This window comes from Tachypleus tridentatus, chromosome 13 (assembly GCF_004210375.1).
Source record: "Tachypleus tridentatus isolate NWPU-2018 chromosome 13, ASM421037v1, whole genome shotgun sequence".
In the NCBI taxonomy this organism is placed as follows: Eukaryota; Metazoa; Arthropoda; class Merostomata; order Xiphosura; family Limulidae; genus Tachypleus; species Tachypleus tridentatus.
Window position 1 is genome coordinate 224,361,679 of NC_134837.1, and position 15,069 is coordinate 224,376,747.

A 15,069-nucleotide genomic window follows, 5' to 3' on the forward strand; every position below is an offset into this window, starting at 1 on the left:
AATAGTCTGCTGCAGGTAGAATAGCAAATCAAAGAATAGATTAGGCCTCCATACCACTTATTGTTTGTTTTCTTCACTGAAATTGTACATTTTGGTGACGAAAAGTGCATGTACATGTTTGTTAAAGGTTATAACCATTGCTGCTAACTAGATTAAATTTGAGATATCTGTAGTACAAAAAAAGGTAAAAATACATGAAAGTATATAAATATTTAAAATAGTGGGGGCTGCTGGGTTTATGTTTTGCTGAGAAACTGTGTTAAAAGTTTCATTGCCTGTAATCTGTTTTTCACATAATTGATTCATATAATCTCCAGAAAGCCATATGGACAACAAAAATCTTTTAGTACATGAAATAAACATTTAAAAATGTTTTGTCCTTCATTAACAGTACTGTTATGAGCATATTTCATAAATCTGATGATTGCAAAAAACCTTTAACATGAATATTCTCTATCTGAAAGTGAACAAAACAAAGCGTGGCCTAATGGCTTGTGTGCAGGACTATGGATACAAGAGTCTATGATTAGTACCCCCTGATGCCAGAAAATTGCACTTTGGGGTAGGTGTTGAATGAGAGTGATAATGAAGTCTTATTATTCATTTATAGTAGCTTATAAGTTGGTAGTAGATGCTATTTATTAGCTTCCTTTCCTTCAGTTTGTTGGCTCATAATTTAATAAAGCCTTTGTATAGTCTCGGATGAATATTTAAAACAAATTCCTGGAAGACTTGCTCGAAAGAGACATGAAATTATATATATTTATTTAAAAAGAATGCACAAAAATTAAATTTTGTTGAAATGTTTCAAAAACTAATACTCAAGTAATTTTACTAAGAAACAACTTTAACATAAACAACACTGGTTAGCATATTGTTTAAAGTATTTGTAAGTTATATTAATATGTATCATATTTAACAATGAAAATATCTAAGTTGTAGGATCTTTGGGCTAAAGAAATATATATTTTATGTATTATGTTCATGTATTTTGCTGATCTTAACAGGTTTTAGTTCAATATAAAATAAACTTCACTGTGTGTAATACTAAAGGAATATCCGTATACTGACAAAAGTAACTTGACAAAATAAATTTGTTTAATTCTTGCAAAGATGTTTGTAGTAATACAGAGAACAAGGGTCTATTATGTAAGAAGTTATAATACTTGTAATGACCAAAAAAACATTTACTATGTTAGTTGTTTCAGCTATAATGGAACAACCATGTGCATATTTACAACAAGGCCACTTATACACTTTGCTTGGTTTAAGGTAATCTTTTTCTAATTTGTATCTGTGAATGTCAGCTTTAAACAATTTGTCTTCAGCACGTTTATCATTATGAAGTAGGTTATTAAATAGTGATAGTAATTAAAGGATGGTACTGGGTATTTTGTTATAAAGAATTTTTATGCATAAGTATTGAGTTACATCATTTTTCATATTACGAGGTTTTTAAGCCTTGTGTTTTGTGATGCAAGTATACAAAATACAAAAATTAACCACTGAACAAATGTGCAATAAACTTACATACACCTACTTAGCAGTCAACAGATTTGAAACTTCTTATTCATTGAAAGCAAAACACTTGAGCAGTAATTTTATCACATCTTACTGATTGGTTTGAAAGGCTTATACAGAAAATATGTTGTCAGTCTTTTTCTTTAGTCATGGCTAAAAAGTAATATGTTGTATGAAGTGTGTACTTCATATGGTATATATCTGAAGTATGTAATTGTGACTACACAGATAAATGTCAAACAAAAAACTCCAATCAGAGATGTCATTTGTATCAAACTAAACATTACTGTTATTCTTAGTGCCACACGTGATCATTTTCCTCCAGGTTACTGTAAAACTATTAGAAGTTTTCAACTACATTCCTCCACGTTCCACTGCCTTTGAATCAGCAAGATTGTACAAATTCTAAATGCTTAAGACAATGCAAGAAGTCAGAGCAATGATCATATGCTGTGACTGAAACATTCTTGCCTGATGTTATTTTTTAAGCATGAAATTGTTATACTTGTTAGATACTGGTACTGCAAAATTAGAGGTAAGATAAATGACAGTAGGGGTTATATAGCTAAGATTATAACGTTTCGGTAACCATTATAGTGAGTGTCAGTGAAAGTGTAGTTGTTAAGAGCTAAAAGGATGTCATGATTTACAAGTGTGATACAAATAACATTATCATTATTTGTTCTGTAGTTTAAATCCTGACGTTTGGATTTAAGATCACTAAGAATAAATGTATGTGAGCTTAAGTTGAAAAGTGATCAGATGAAAGCAGCAATAGGTGTAGTGTAAGGTAAAATATATGGTGGTAAAAGAATAATGACTGAATTTTGAACATGTAAGTTTAATAAAGCAAATTCACTGGAAACAGAACTTGTATAGTAGATTGTAGTTGGAAAGAAGCAATTGGAAGAGGGATCTAGTAAGGTTTATTTACTGATGACATTTTGATGGCTCTTAAAATGTTTCAAATACATTTATGATGTTAATTTATAAAATCTGTATTTATAATTTCTTATTGAAGTCCAAATAAGTAATAAAATTGTCAATATTATACATTTTACTTGAAACAAATTGCACTTACCACAAAATGGAAAGAAAAGGCTGCATGCATCCTGTTGCAATACACTATAGGCATGAGATTGACCATGCTGAAACAAGTCTGATAAGTGACCAACATTAAAAAACAAACAAACAAGGAGGTGCTTTTGAATAAAAGAAACCAAAGTCTGCTTGTTCAAACAGTCAGACTAAATACTTGGTGACGTTTGCCCTTCCGATGCATCCAGGGGTAGAAATATTCTAAATTTTCAGCAGGACACGTGTCCTGCTGGACAGTGAAATTTGCCAGACATTTGAAATTTTAGCAGGACACCTCAAAATTGTCACCGGACATTACCGAAAACAAGAAATCAAGTAGAGACAATTATATAAAACAGAATCATTTTATTTATGGCACTGAAACATTATTTCAAAGCAAGTGGCAACAAGCCTTGTATCCATTAAAAATGACACATCATTCAAACTCATAGATTTAGTCATCCAGCACTAAGACATCAGCTGATGTAGACTCAGTATCTCCATTGTCTCTACGCGTGCGAGTTCCATGTGGACTCGCAAATCGTCTGTTTTTTTTTTTTTTTTTTACTGTCCTTCCACCAGGATTCTACAGACTTGCACAGTAATTCTGTGCTTGCAAGATCACAGGTCTTATTCTTAACTAATTTTATTGTCATCAAGTCATTAAGAGAATAATTTATTAGTTTGGACAGTCAGTCATCTTTAGTAACTGCCATCTGGGAAAATCCATGTTCTGGTTCAGCAGATGACACGGAAATCACCTGCATGAGGCATACCAAGGCCAACACTGTTGATCCAGGGAAAGGTTTACCGTCCTCAACAGTAATTTGACTTAACATGTAGGCCACAATCCACTTGCACAACTAGCCAGGGACTCATCTGATTTGGCAAACCTTGTGGCTTTGAGCAGTATCTCGTGTAAGTGAGCTTGGCAAATATCAGCTGCAATGTTGAAACCCTTAGCTTCTAGCAGAGCACCAAAGTGGTCCAATAGTGTTTGGAGTTCATTATGGCCATAAGATGACAATGCTTCCTTGCTTTTAGGCCAGTTGCTTGGTTCAAAAATTTGAAAGGCACCAATAAAGTCCTTATCAAATTCTTCAAATCTCTCATTCAGATATGTGACAATTTTATTTATGAAGATGGCAGTTTCTTCAGCCACAAGCTGTGCAACTGTCTCTTTTGTGGTACTTTTTGAGCCTCTGGCCCTTGTCTGACCACTAATAGCAATCACCTTTCCTCTAAGTAACCACTTGTCAGTTTGTTCACGTTGTGAGCTCTTTAACAATTTTCTGGGATCTCTCAACATGATTCAGATTGCACAGCTTCTCTTTGCAAACAGCGAGTTTGTCAGAAACAATGTTCACAGTAGCAGAATTGTCTTGCATTTTGAGGCTTAAGGGATGTCAAAACAGGCAGAAATGCCAAGAGTATGTCCATGTACAGGATGAATTTAATGCTTGTCAAATCTGAAGGCATTTGTAGGCCACAATCCACTTGCACAACTAGCCAGGGACTCATCTGATTTGGCAAACCTTGTGGCTTTGAGCAGTATCTCGTGTAAGTCAGCTTGGCAAATATCAGCTGCAATGTTGAAACCCTTAGGTTCTAGCAGAGCACCAGAGTGGTCCAATAGTGTTTGGAGTTCATTATGGCCATCAGATGACAATGCTTTCTTGCTTTTAGGCCAGTTGCCTAAAGAAAATCAGACTTTCTGCGCTAGCCGTCTTTAATGTAGTAGTGTAAAACTAGAGGGAAAACAGCTAGTCATCACCACCCACCGCCAACTTTGGGTTACTCTTTTAACAACGACTATTGGGATTGACCGTTACATTATAACGCCCACACGTTTAAAATGTGGAGCATATTTGGTGTGACGAGGATTCGAACCCGCAACCCTCGGATTACGAGTCGAGTGCCTTAACCGCCTGGCCATGCCGAGCCAATTCTTTTTGGAACTACAAAAACTAATCAAGCATTACTCGCATACAGATGAAATAAGTGGAATGAAAATTATGTCGTTTGTTTTTTTAATTTCGTGCAAAGCTACTCAAGGGCTACCTGCGCTAGCCGTCGCTAATTTAAGACAAGGATAAAGAACAAAAAATCCATAGTTTCGCTGTGGACGACCTCCGTATCTGCATATTATGTGTACTCGCATATATCCATCCCTTAGAACAAAATCCCTACTACCTGTGGACTGCAGTCGATGCAGGCAATCTAGAGTCTAGAAATTGACTATAGTTCTTACTCTAGGAGGTCGTCAGAGGTATAACAATGGTCTATAGTTATTCCTCCTACCACCTGATTGTTGAAAAATATGGCCCAGAATTGGTGGGAAAAAATGGGGGTCTGAGAGTATCGCCACTAGAGACTAATATTTCACCTCCAATGTCATACCGAATATTTTCATGCAGAACTGGGGTTGCACTGATATATCTTGAGAATAATATTCAAAAGACTGTGTTCCGGAAAATATTTCAGTCTGCATTATCAAAATATTTTTGAATAACAAATAAAATAATGGGTCACCACAACTTTACATTCATCATGTAAGATATATTATTCATGTTTTTTTACAGGTAATTTCGTCTTGATCTCTTACACTTCAGTTGAGCTTGACTAAAATACTACTAGTCAAACTTTTAAAAATGTGGTGTTATAGATGTGTTGCGTGAACCCAAGTTATTTTTATCTCTGCTGACAAAATTCACTACATGTGAGACATTTCAATCTATAAACTGAAACATCTCATTCTTCCGTTACTGAAACTAGCAGTATCACAGACAACTATTCTAAGATCATATTTCATAGTCTTAAGATCCTGAACAAACTCTGGTATTCCAAAAAAATGGTTGGCCTCAAGTCACATTCTCAGTATGTTGAAGAACAAATATGAATGACGTTTTATAGTTTCATATACATGTGTCACACCTTACACACACAAATGTATATACTCTCGTACACATAAGCATTCAACTTACTCATATAGTATTTCATACATTAGTAGCATCTGACAGATTGCTTCGGCCATATGCACCTTTACCAAAATGAACACCTTAAGTTAATTCAATACACTTTTAGCAAATAGTTATATTTTGGCAAAACGCTGTCAACTGCGAGGGTGAGAATCAATAGATTTTCCCAACTTTTCAAATGTCCTATTATAATTTAGCTGAACTACTTTTCAACTAACATTTCGAGGTGTTCTACATTGCACATCAACACACTTTCTAATTACGATTGCCAACAGCTAATGTTCAGTTGCTGTTTGCACAAACCACTAATTACAGACCAATGGGATATAGTAAGGCTTTACATATGTTCATCCACTTTTAGCTGGCACCGTAGCATAGTGCAGTGGTAACTTCAATGAAAAGAAACCTATTCCATTTAACCTATCACCTACTTTAAAGCTGTGATTGCAAAGAACACAGCACCTTTGATTTGTATGTAAGAGTGACATACAGTACAGCTTTCACCTTCTGGAGGATCCAGGAGTTTATTCAGACGAACTGCTGTTACTCGGATAACAGTGACGATCTTTATGCAGAAAATCGCCAGGTTATTGGAATAAAAATGGGGGCAACACAATTTTCATTTATTAGTGTCTCAACCAAACAGCTGTTCTAGCTATTATGTGATAACGGAGAAGGTGTTATTTTACCACTTAGAAGCTCACAAAACGTAGGTTTCTAAGCCCTTTCAGTCATCAATAGAACAACCAATGACTATCTTAGCTGTTACAAGAATGGCAACTACAGACATTTGTTTATACATTTTTTCCATTCAGGGGCTCAGAAAGTAAGGTTCACGACACCCTCTTCAACTACATGACTGTCCCAACTGGTGTGCAGTCTCGATCTCAAACTCATCATGTTTTATCATAGAGTTAGAGGATCATTTATACCATATGATTACAGAATACATGAACACTATATACTACGATTCAGAAAGTCAACATGTCTAAGTACCAGAGGGAGCCCACTAAGATACTCTCCCTGATCATCTTTGTTTATATCCATTCAAGAGAAATCATGCAGAACATTTGAAAGAACCCACCACTACACTGAGAAGGGTGATGATTTTTACTTGTATAATAACACGGATACTCTATATCCAAAAGCAAGGATGTGCAACTCCCTTTCAGTCATCAGAACTCTCAGATAATCAGCTGTTCTCACTGGCTCGTTATCTCAAACAAACAATCAGGATGTTTGAGTTGACACTCAGCCAACAATTGCAGAAGTAAATATGTCCCTTTTCATTGACTCCGTAGTTGAATCAAACTCAGAGTCCTACAAACAATGACCCATGATGTGTTTGCATGGCTTAGATGTGTCTTTTTGTTTAATGCCTCTTGATTCATCTCATACTAAACAATTTAACTTTATGGCAAGTTATGTTCTCAGGATTTAGGAGCTATGCCTTCAGATAAACATTGACTAGAGATCTCAGAGTGGCTAAATAGTGAGATACCAAGTATGTCCCATCAGTAGATTCTTCAAAATCCCTCCTCAGTTTCCTTGATTGTGCAGCAGCTTGTGAATTCTCCTCCACTTCATAAGGGGGTAACACATACTGTATTGCCACACAATGACACAAATTGCTCAAGCAGGCTTTGTCTGCTGGTGACACCTTCTTTCTTGTCTGTAAGATAGCCTGTAAAATCTCTTTTTGGAGAGGTGTTCTGACTAATCAGTCGGCAGAATCTTTGGCAGAGGCTTTTTGGCTCGTCTTCTAACAATACGGAATTGAAGGTGCTTTCACCAACCAACAGCCTCTTACCTGTGACGGCAGATTTGGCAGTCAGCAACCTCTCTTTTTGGAGAGGGTATATACCTCTTACACGGTAGTGAATCGTTTCCCCGAGGTTTTGCTATTTCACTAACTGGTGAGGCGATTCATGTTGGTGACTTTTGTCTACCCACTACCACAATGAATAAATAATCTAATTAAACTAAAAATCAAAATTAGAAAAACTATTACATTATTATCTACTCTGAAATCTATCACGGAATGTTATGCAGTCTTATAGAACACAAAGTTGAAGGAATATACGCTTCTGTTATCATTAAATGGACTGGGATTCAATTCTTTTTTGCGGAATAATACAAATAAACAAATCGTTATCAATAAAAATTTTATAGCAAAAGAGATAACTTCTGAATACAAGGCCTGTATTTAAATTTGTAAAGTAAATTTTATAGACCCAGTAAAGTAACAATAACAGAAGAGTAAAGGTCTATTCAAAGTAGTAAATTCTATAACAATAGAATAATTTCTCACTATCATTAAAAAAAGAATATTAACGTTTTCGTGAAATAACTTATGCAGAAACACACACTGCTTCAGATTTTATGGAACTGTTTGACAGATTGTATCGAAAAAGGGAACAACAAAGATTATTGGACAAAGCTACTCATTTTATCTTAAGTTTTACAAGGCCTGGCATGGCCAAGCGCGTAAGGCGTGCGACTCGTAATCTGAGGGTTGCGGGTTCGCGCCCGCGTCGCGCTAAACATGCTCGCCCTCCCAGCCGTGGGGGTGTATAATGTTACGGTCAATCCCACTATTTGTTGGTAAAAGAGTAGCCCAAGAGTTGGCGGTGGGTGGTGATGACTAGCTGCCTTCCCTCTAGTCTTACACTGCTAAATTAGGGATGGCTAGCACAGATAGCCCTCGAGTAGCTTTGTGCGAAATTCCAAAACAAACAAACAAAAGTTTTACAATTTTTTTTCTATTATATTTTGATGACTCGTCTAGAGGCTGCACAATCAAGTATAACATTACAGTTAATGTAATAACATAAAAAATATATAGTTTAACCATAAAAACAGAACAAGTTTAATACTTATCTAAGAGGCTTTTGAGATTGAATAAATTAAATTTTAGATTTATGGAGTGAAGAAGTATTTTTAATCATAACATGAAAAATCACTGTTTACCCGAACTAGTAACGAAACAGACTCATTATATTCACAAAAAATCTTTAGTAAAAATACTACATTTAAAAAATCTGATTTCTTGTATACGAAGGACTTGTAATGTTTCCTAAAATTCTATCAAACTTGTGATTATATATTTATTGTATTAAAAATTATAGTGTAAATATTTACGTTTGCAAAAGTATATACAAACTCGGTATTTTATATCTAACAAGAGAGGAAAATAGTTTTTATCACTGTAACTTCGTAAAGGTACTAAAATCAGTTTTTCGATATAATTTATATTTATTAGTCTATGTTTTAAGAAAAATAACTAACATTTTAGCATTTATATGTACTGTACGGTAAAAGTCGGTAATTTAATTATCAGTGTAATTTGCAAAATATTGGCATCACAATTAGATTTGTATTTTGTTGGCTATGCAGTTAGACATACTGAGCTTTTGTTTTTGTAATTATCTAAACCAATAAAAAATAAAACAAAATGATGAATCATTAGAAACTTTACAACTTCTACTTAGAAAGATACCGTAAAAGTGGTAAAACTCGTGTATATAAATGTATCCAAATATTTACTCAAAATGCACATTCAAAAACTGAAACAAATGTAAAATTAGAGAAAATTGTTCACTTCCTTCAACAAATTATATACAAAACTGTTAAAAAATGTGATCAACTTTCCAAAATACATACATAATGTTGTACACAGAAGTTATAAATGAATGCAAATCTACATACACATATTTCACATAACTATATAAATATATTTTCATTTTACAAAATGCACACTTAAGAGGGAACCGTACGCATAAATGCATAAAAAAACTGCAAAAATATGTAAGTTATATAAACTGATATATAGAATTGTATACAAGTCTTCAAGAATGTGAAGAACTTTCAGAAAACATACATGAAGCTCTGCACACACAAAAAATATAAAATGAAAAGCGCGTGTGTGTTTTTATAGCAAAGCCACATTGGGCTATCTGCTAAGCCCACCGAGGGGAATCGAACTCCTGATTTTAGTGTTGTAAATCCGTAGATTTACCGCCGCACTAGCAGTGGGCGGAAAAAGGCGTCACATACACACAAGTGTATGAATAACAAAACAAATTTTACAAAAACATCAGGCAAAAACCTTGTAAAAATTAATCATAATACAATAAAAATACGAAGACGCTACTATCTGAGGTATTTGTTAGTTTTTAGAGAAAAAACTATTTGTTAGAGGAAAAGAGCAAACATTTTTACCTAGTACATAAACATTACTTTAGTGAAACATTCATAAAATGATTTATTTTTTAATTTATTTTGAAATAAATCAGCTATGGTACTTTTAGCAGTATCGGTTATGTACTAAGTAAAAGCTTAACTTCTTTAAAGTGAAAGTATCACAGACTATATTGTAATAAGAGAGTTGAAATAAATTATTTTTCTCGTCGTAGTGTGTTCTAAAGTAACTGAATCGAAAAGTGACAATTATTTAAAGCTCTGGATACAATTTTAATAGCCAACAGTGTAACACATTTGTACGTACCTTTAACTTGTTCTGATATACTATTTTAAAACAAGTGAGCTGTGTACTGTTTGTTTATTGTTGAAATTTATTACCAACAAATCACAGACTCTTACTGTAAAGAATTCAGCCTCTAGTTTTAATAATATCTTCATTATACAAATAGCTATACTTCTAGAAGGATTTACTCCAATAAACAGCATCTTGCATTAGGCAATACCCAGAAATTATGAACCACTGAATCAGTAAATTGTACAAATATTATACATAAGATCCTAATGTGCATTAGATACACGAACTTGTTTACAAGTGAATGCAGTAAGTTAAGCTACGACAGATAATTTTTACCCAATAAACGAATTATCAGTGAAACTTGTTTACAAATAAATATGTTTGTATATCTTTAAAGATAAGCTATATGTTGCAGTAAAAAACACTGAAAAATACTTATGGCATACTATTTACACAAACAATAATAGAACGTAAACAAGAGGATATAATACAAAAAATCTTGATGGAAATATTAATTTTTATTTTTATAAGATTGATCCCTTGCTTAATTTTACTAAAAAGTAGTTATATGCTTACTGCTTGACACTTGCTTTTTCTATTATTATCCAAATCATTTAAATGACTAACACATATACTGACAATCACATGAATATAACTCCATCAGGGGCAATAAAAGCCTTGATGTAAAAACATTAATCGTTTATCAACCTTACGTTTTATTATATTTGTCGTTGAAATTCATTCTGTAGTTAGCCATCTGTAAGCTTACAGACTTTTAAAATTCCTGGTTAGCACAGATCGCACATAGCCTATTGCGTAGCAAATAGTTTTGCACTAAAACAAACAAACAATAGTCGAAATTCGCATATTGAGTTTTGAGATTATATCCTCTGAAGAACTGACAGTCATAATAACATCGAAGTTTTTTGGTAGTAAGTAACTCAGTAAAATGTCGTTGCAAGCGTATAAAATAGTTAGTTAAAAACTGGAGACAATAACGTAGTACATGAATTTTGTAAAATACGAAGTATTATAGACCAAAGGCTGACAAATAGATTTTTTACTGAAATTTACTCCCACATCTTTCTTCATAAAAAATATAAATAACTTAAGTTTGAAAACTAACCTTTTATTTTTCGGTTTAAAGGTCCAAAACTGGCGAAGCACTAAAAACCATAGACCTGAAATTTGTTATAAAAATCCCTCTGAGTGCACGTCTCTTTTTTTCTTACATTCCTTTTCATTTGTCAAGTTCATATCCAAACTCAAAAGCGTGTTATGATAGCGTTTCAGATCTATCTTTTTATCATGCTTGATTTTTTTACATATACATGCCTCTGATTTTGAATCCAAAATAAACGAATTAAAAGGAAATGGAAGAAAAAATCTGTAGTTTACGTAAGTTTTATCGCAAACTTGCAACTAAGTTAAGAAATAACGCGTTACAAGATCCAACATTGTTGAAGATTAGAATAAGGCAGAATGTGAAATATGACCCTTGGGTAATTGCTGAATTTAAAGTATTAAAAATGAAATGAAGTATTTAATGAAAGCTAAGTCTTAAGAAAAGGTAATCTAGCGCTCATTTTGAGAACAATTAATAAATTGAAGGAGAAAAACAAAAACACTAAAGTTTGTTAGTAATGAAACAAGCAAGTTTATCTGGTATTGGTATTTTGTATTTATGAAAACGCTACTAAGGCTGCCTGCCATCGCTCCTAATTTTGGATTACCGACCAAAGAGAAAGGCAGCCAATCAATATTAGCCTAGCTCCCACTACCCCACTATGATTAGATTGTCACGACACCAGGAAAATTCCGGATCGACCAACTTTGAAGGAAAAAAAACACAATAATTTTAAAATGCTGTTTAATCAGGCACCCAGGCCCAGTTTCCTGTAACACAGATGAGTGATGAACGGTTACTTAATTTTTAAAATCCTTTTTGTGTGAATTCGACTTAGTTAATGTAATTTCGTGGTCATATGGATTCATACTATTTTGCGAGGAGTAATAAATGTAATAAAAGTTGGACTGTAATTGAAAATCTGCACAAATTATTTTTAATTTGTGACCTATGTGAATAGTTCTGCATTTTGTTTGCGACGTTATTTTTGATAAAAATAATTCAAAACCAAGCCCACGTAAACTGCAAAGAACAAGTTTATTTATTTCTTTAACACTTCCGCAATGTTGTACATTATTGTAAATTGCTATAGGCCTACGTTGCAAAACATTAACTGGCATAAAACATACCAACTTGATTACACAAAGGAACTAGATTTTTGTTTTTGTTTTTGAATTTCGCGCAAAGCTACACGAAGGCTATCTGCGCTAGCTGTCCCTAATTTAGTGTAAGACTAAAGGAAAGGCAGCTCATTAATAAAGATCAAACAAAGAAACTCACTGACCGGTTCACTCTCCAAGCTTACATACTATCTTGTCAAAAAATCTCTTCAGCTCTCTTTCCAGGAAACTTTGTATTTATAATCTACACTTATTTTAGAAATACTTGAAATCGTAATTCTAAGACTTGCTGAGCCTTAACGTCATGAGCCCACTAATTTATATCTAAATTAAACAAATTACAACATTATGAATATAGCTTATAACACCGTCTCTTTTCTGGACACCGCAGCGCACTAAAACAGGAAACACTGGTCACAACAGACCAAGTTCTCTGTGGGGAGGCACAATGTTAAGTGTAAGCCACTAGTGGACCTCCAGAAATTGTTGTTCCCACTATTGCCCATAAAAATGGGCCTTATGAAACAATTTGTCACAGCTCCTAACAAGGAATCTGCAGCCTTCAAGTACCTTCGAGACCTCTTCCTTAAGCTGTCTGAGACAAAGGTCAAAGCTGGTGTCTTCGTTGAACCACAAATAAAGAAGGCCCTGGAGTGCACAAAATTTCCCAAGAAGCTCAGTAGGAAGGGAAAAATAGCTTGGGAAAGCTTTGTTGCAGTGCTTCAGGGCTTCTTGGGCAATCACAAGGCCGAAAATTATGTGGAACTGGTTAAGGCTTTGGCGAAGAACTACAGAAAAATGAGCTGCAGGTTGTCCCTGAAAGTCCATATCCTTGACACTCATCTTGATAAGTTCAAGTAGAACATGAGAGCATACTCAGAGGAGTAAGGCAAGCGCTTCCATCAAGATATACTGGAATTTGAACTCCGTTACCAAGGAGCGTATGACGAAAACATGATGGGAGACTACATTTGGAGGCTGATACATGAAAGCGATTTACATTACAGCCGCAAATCTCGAAAAACTTCTCACTTCTAAACATTTTTGTATAACTTTAGTATGAATACATGTAAATCTTGATTCATATGTTGTTTTATCCACACCTTATGTAAATGAAAATGTGCAAATTTGCCCATTTTTACACAGAAAATAATATTTCTAAATTTCAGTATCCCGATCACAAAAGCAAAGTTTTAAAGGAATAATGGCATTTTCTGTACTTTTACAACATAAGCAATTAAGAAATAATACAAACTATCTGGGAACAAAGTTTGTGGTACATAGTGTTATGCATTCTGTGACCACTGAAGAGATCAAAATCCAAATTTGAGCATTACAAGTCTAAATATTTACTAATGAACAATCAGGAAGCTATTACATATTCATTATAAAAATCAATACAAGTAAGTCATATACATCATCACTTTAATGTAACTGTCAAACTTACATAATTTAAATATAAATTGCATTATATTTGTCAATAAATCTAAATTTCTTAGTTAGTCATAAACATACTGAAACAGATAGAATAACAACCAATTTAAGTCAAGTAATGCATAATCATGATTAGAAAATCATAAATTTAATAATTTTATAAAGTTAAGGTATGAAATAGTTAATAAATATTAATATTACTAACAGTGAATAAATTCAGGACTATATTAAATATGCCGGTGAAACAAAAGTGTGTTACGCTCGGGCGTTTGCTAGAGTATTAGAAACATTAAGCTGTGAAATCTATGTGATTTCAGAAAGAGACAACAACTGAGGAATCAGGTAGCTTAGGGGTTTACAAACGTTTTTGCCCCCCCCCCACATTAACTATTTTAGTCTATAACTTATTTTAAAATATCCGTTATCACAATATTTTTATGATCTCGCGAGTTCTCTAAATAACTTTACGACTACCTTTTTGTGTTCGAAAAACGTTTGAATTTGCTAATTAGGCTCTTCACTTAAGCATTTTGAGATTTACTATAAATTTAAACGAATTTGTATAAAATAAAAAGAATGAAATATAAATTCATGATTAATAAAAGTTTATCTTAGGACACAAAAAGTTGCTTCTCTTATATGTAATTGTAAAAATGTCTATAAAAATTGCTAAACACAAAATGTAAAACCGCAAATTTGCACTATCTTAACATGTTCATGCAAATTTGGTAAAGATCTATTAACAGCAGACGAAGTAATGGTAAAAACGCGAAATCACTGATAAAAACCACAAAACGCAAGAATAAAAGTTTGTATTTATGTTTTCAACAACCTATTCAACAACTATGACAAATTTGGGGAAGATCCATCTGGGCCTGGCATAGCCAAGCGCGTAAGACGTGCGACTCGTAATCCGAAGGTCGCGGGTTCGCGCCAAACATGCTCGCCCTCCCAGCCGTGGGGGCGTTATAATGTTACGGTCAATCCCACTATTCGTTGGTAAAAGAGTAGCCCCAGAGTTGGCGGTGGGTGATGATGACTAGCTGCCTTCCTTCTAGTCTTACACTGCAAAATTAGGGACGGCTAGCACAGATAGCCCTCGAGTAGCTTTGTGCGAAATTCAAAAAACCAACCAAACCGAAGATTCATCTACAGGAAGTGAAGTAATAGCGCAAAACACAAAACTGAAAATTTGTATGTACCCTTTGGTGAAGGTTCATCTACACCCATTGAAGCAGTTACATGGACATAAAACTGACAGTACTACTATATTTATAGAGATGCAATAATGACTTTTCCTTCTTCGATCATATC

The 15,069-nt window shown here is 34.0% G+C and overlaps 1 long non-coding RNA gene across 4 annotated transcripts in view; it reads right to left on the bottom strand.

The window, feature by feature from the left end:
* LOC143238524 (uncharacterized) overlaps positions 1–15,069 on the bottom strand; it is a 62,585-nt gene that overhangs the window by 16,799 nt on the left and 30,717 nt on the right. The gene's annotated exons all lie outside the window — the stretch shown is intronic.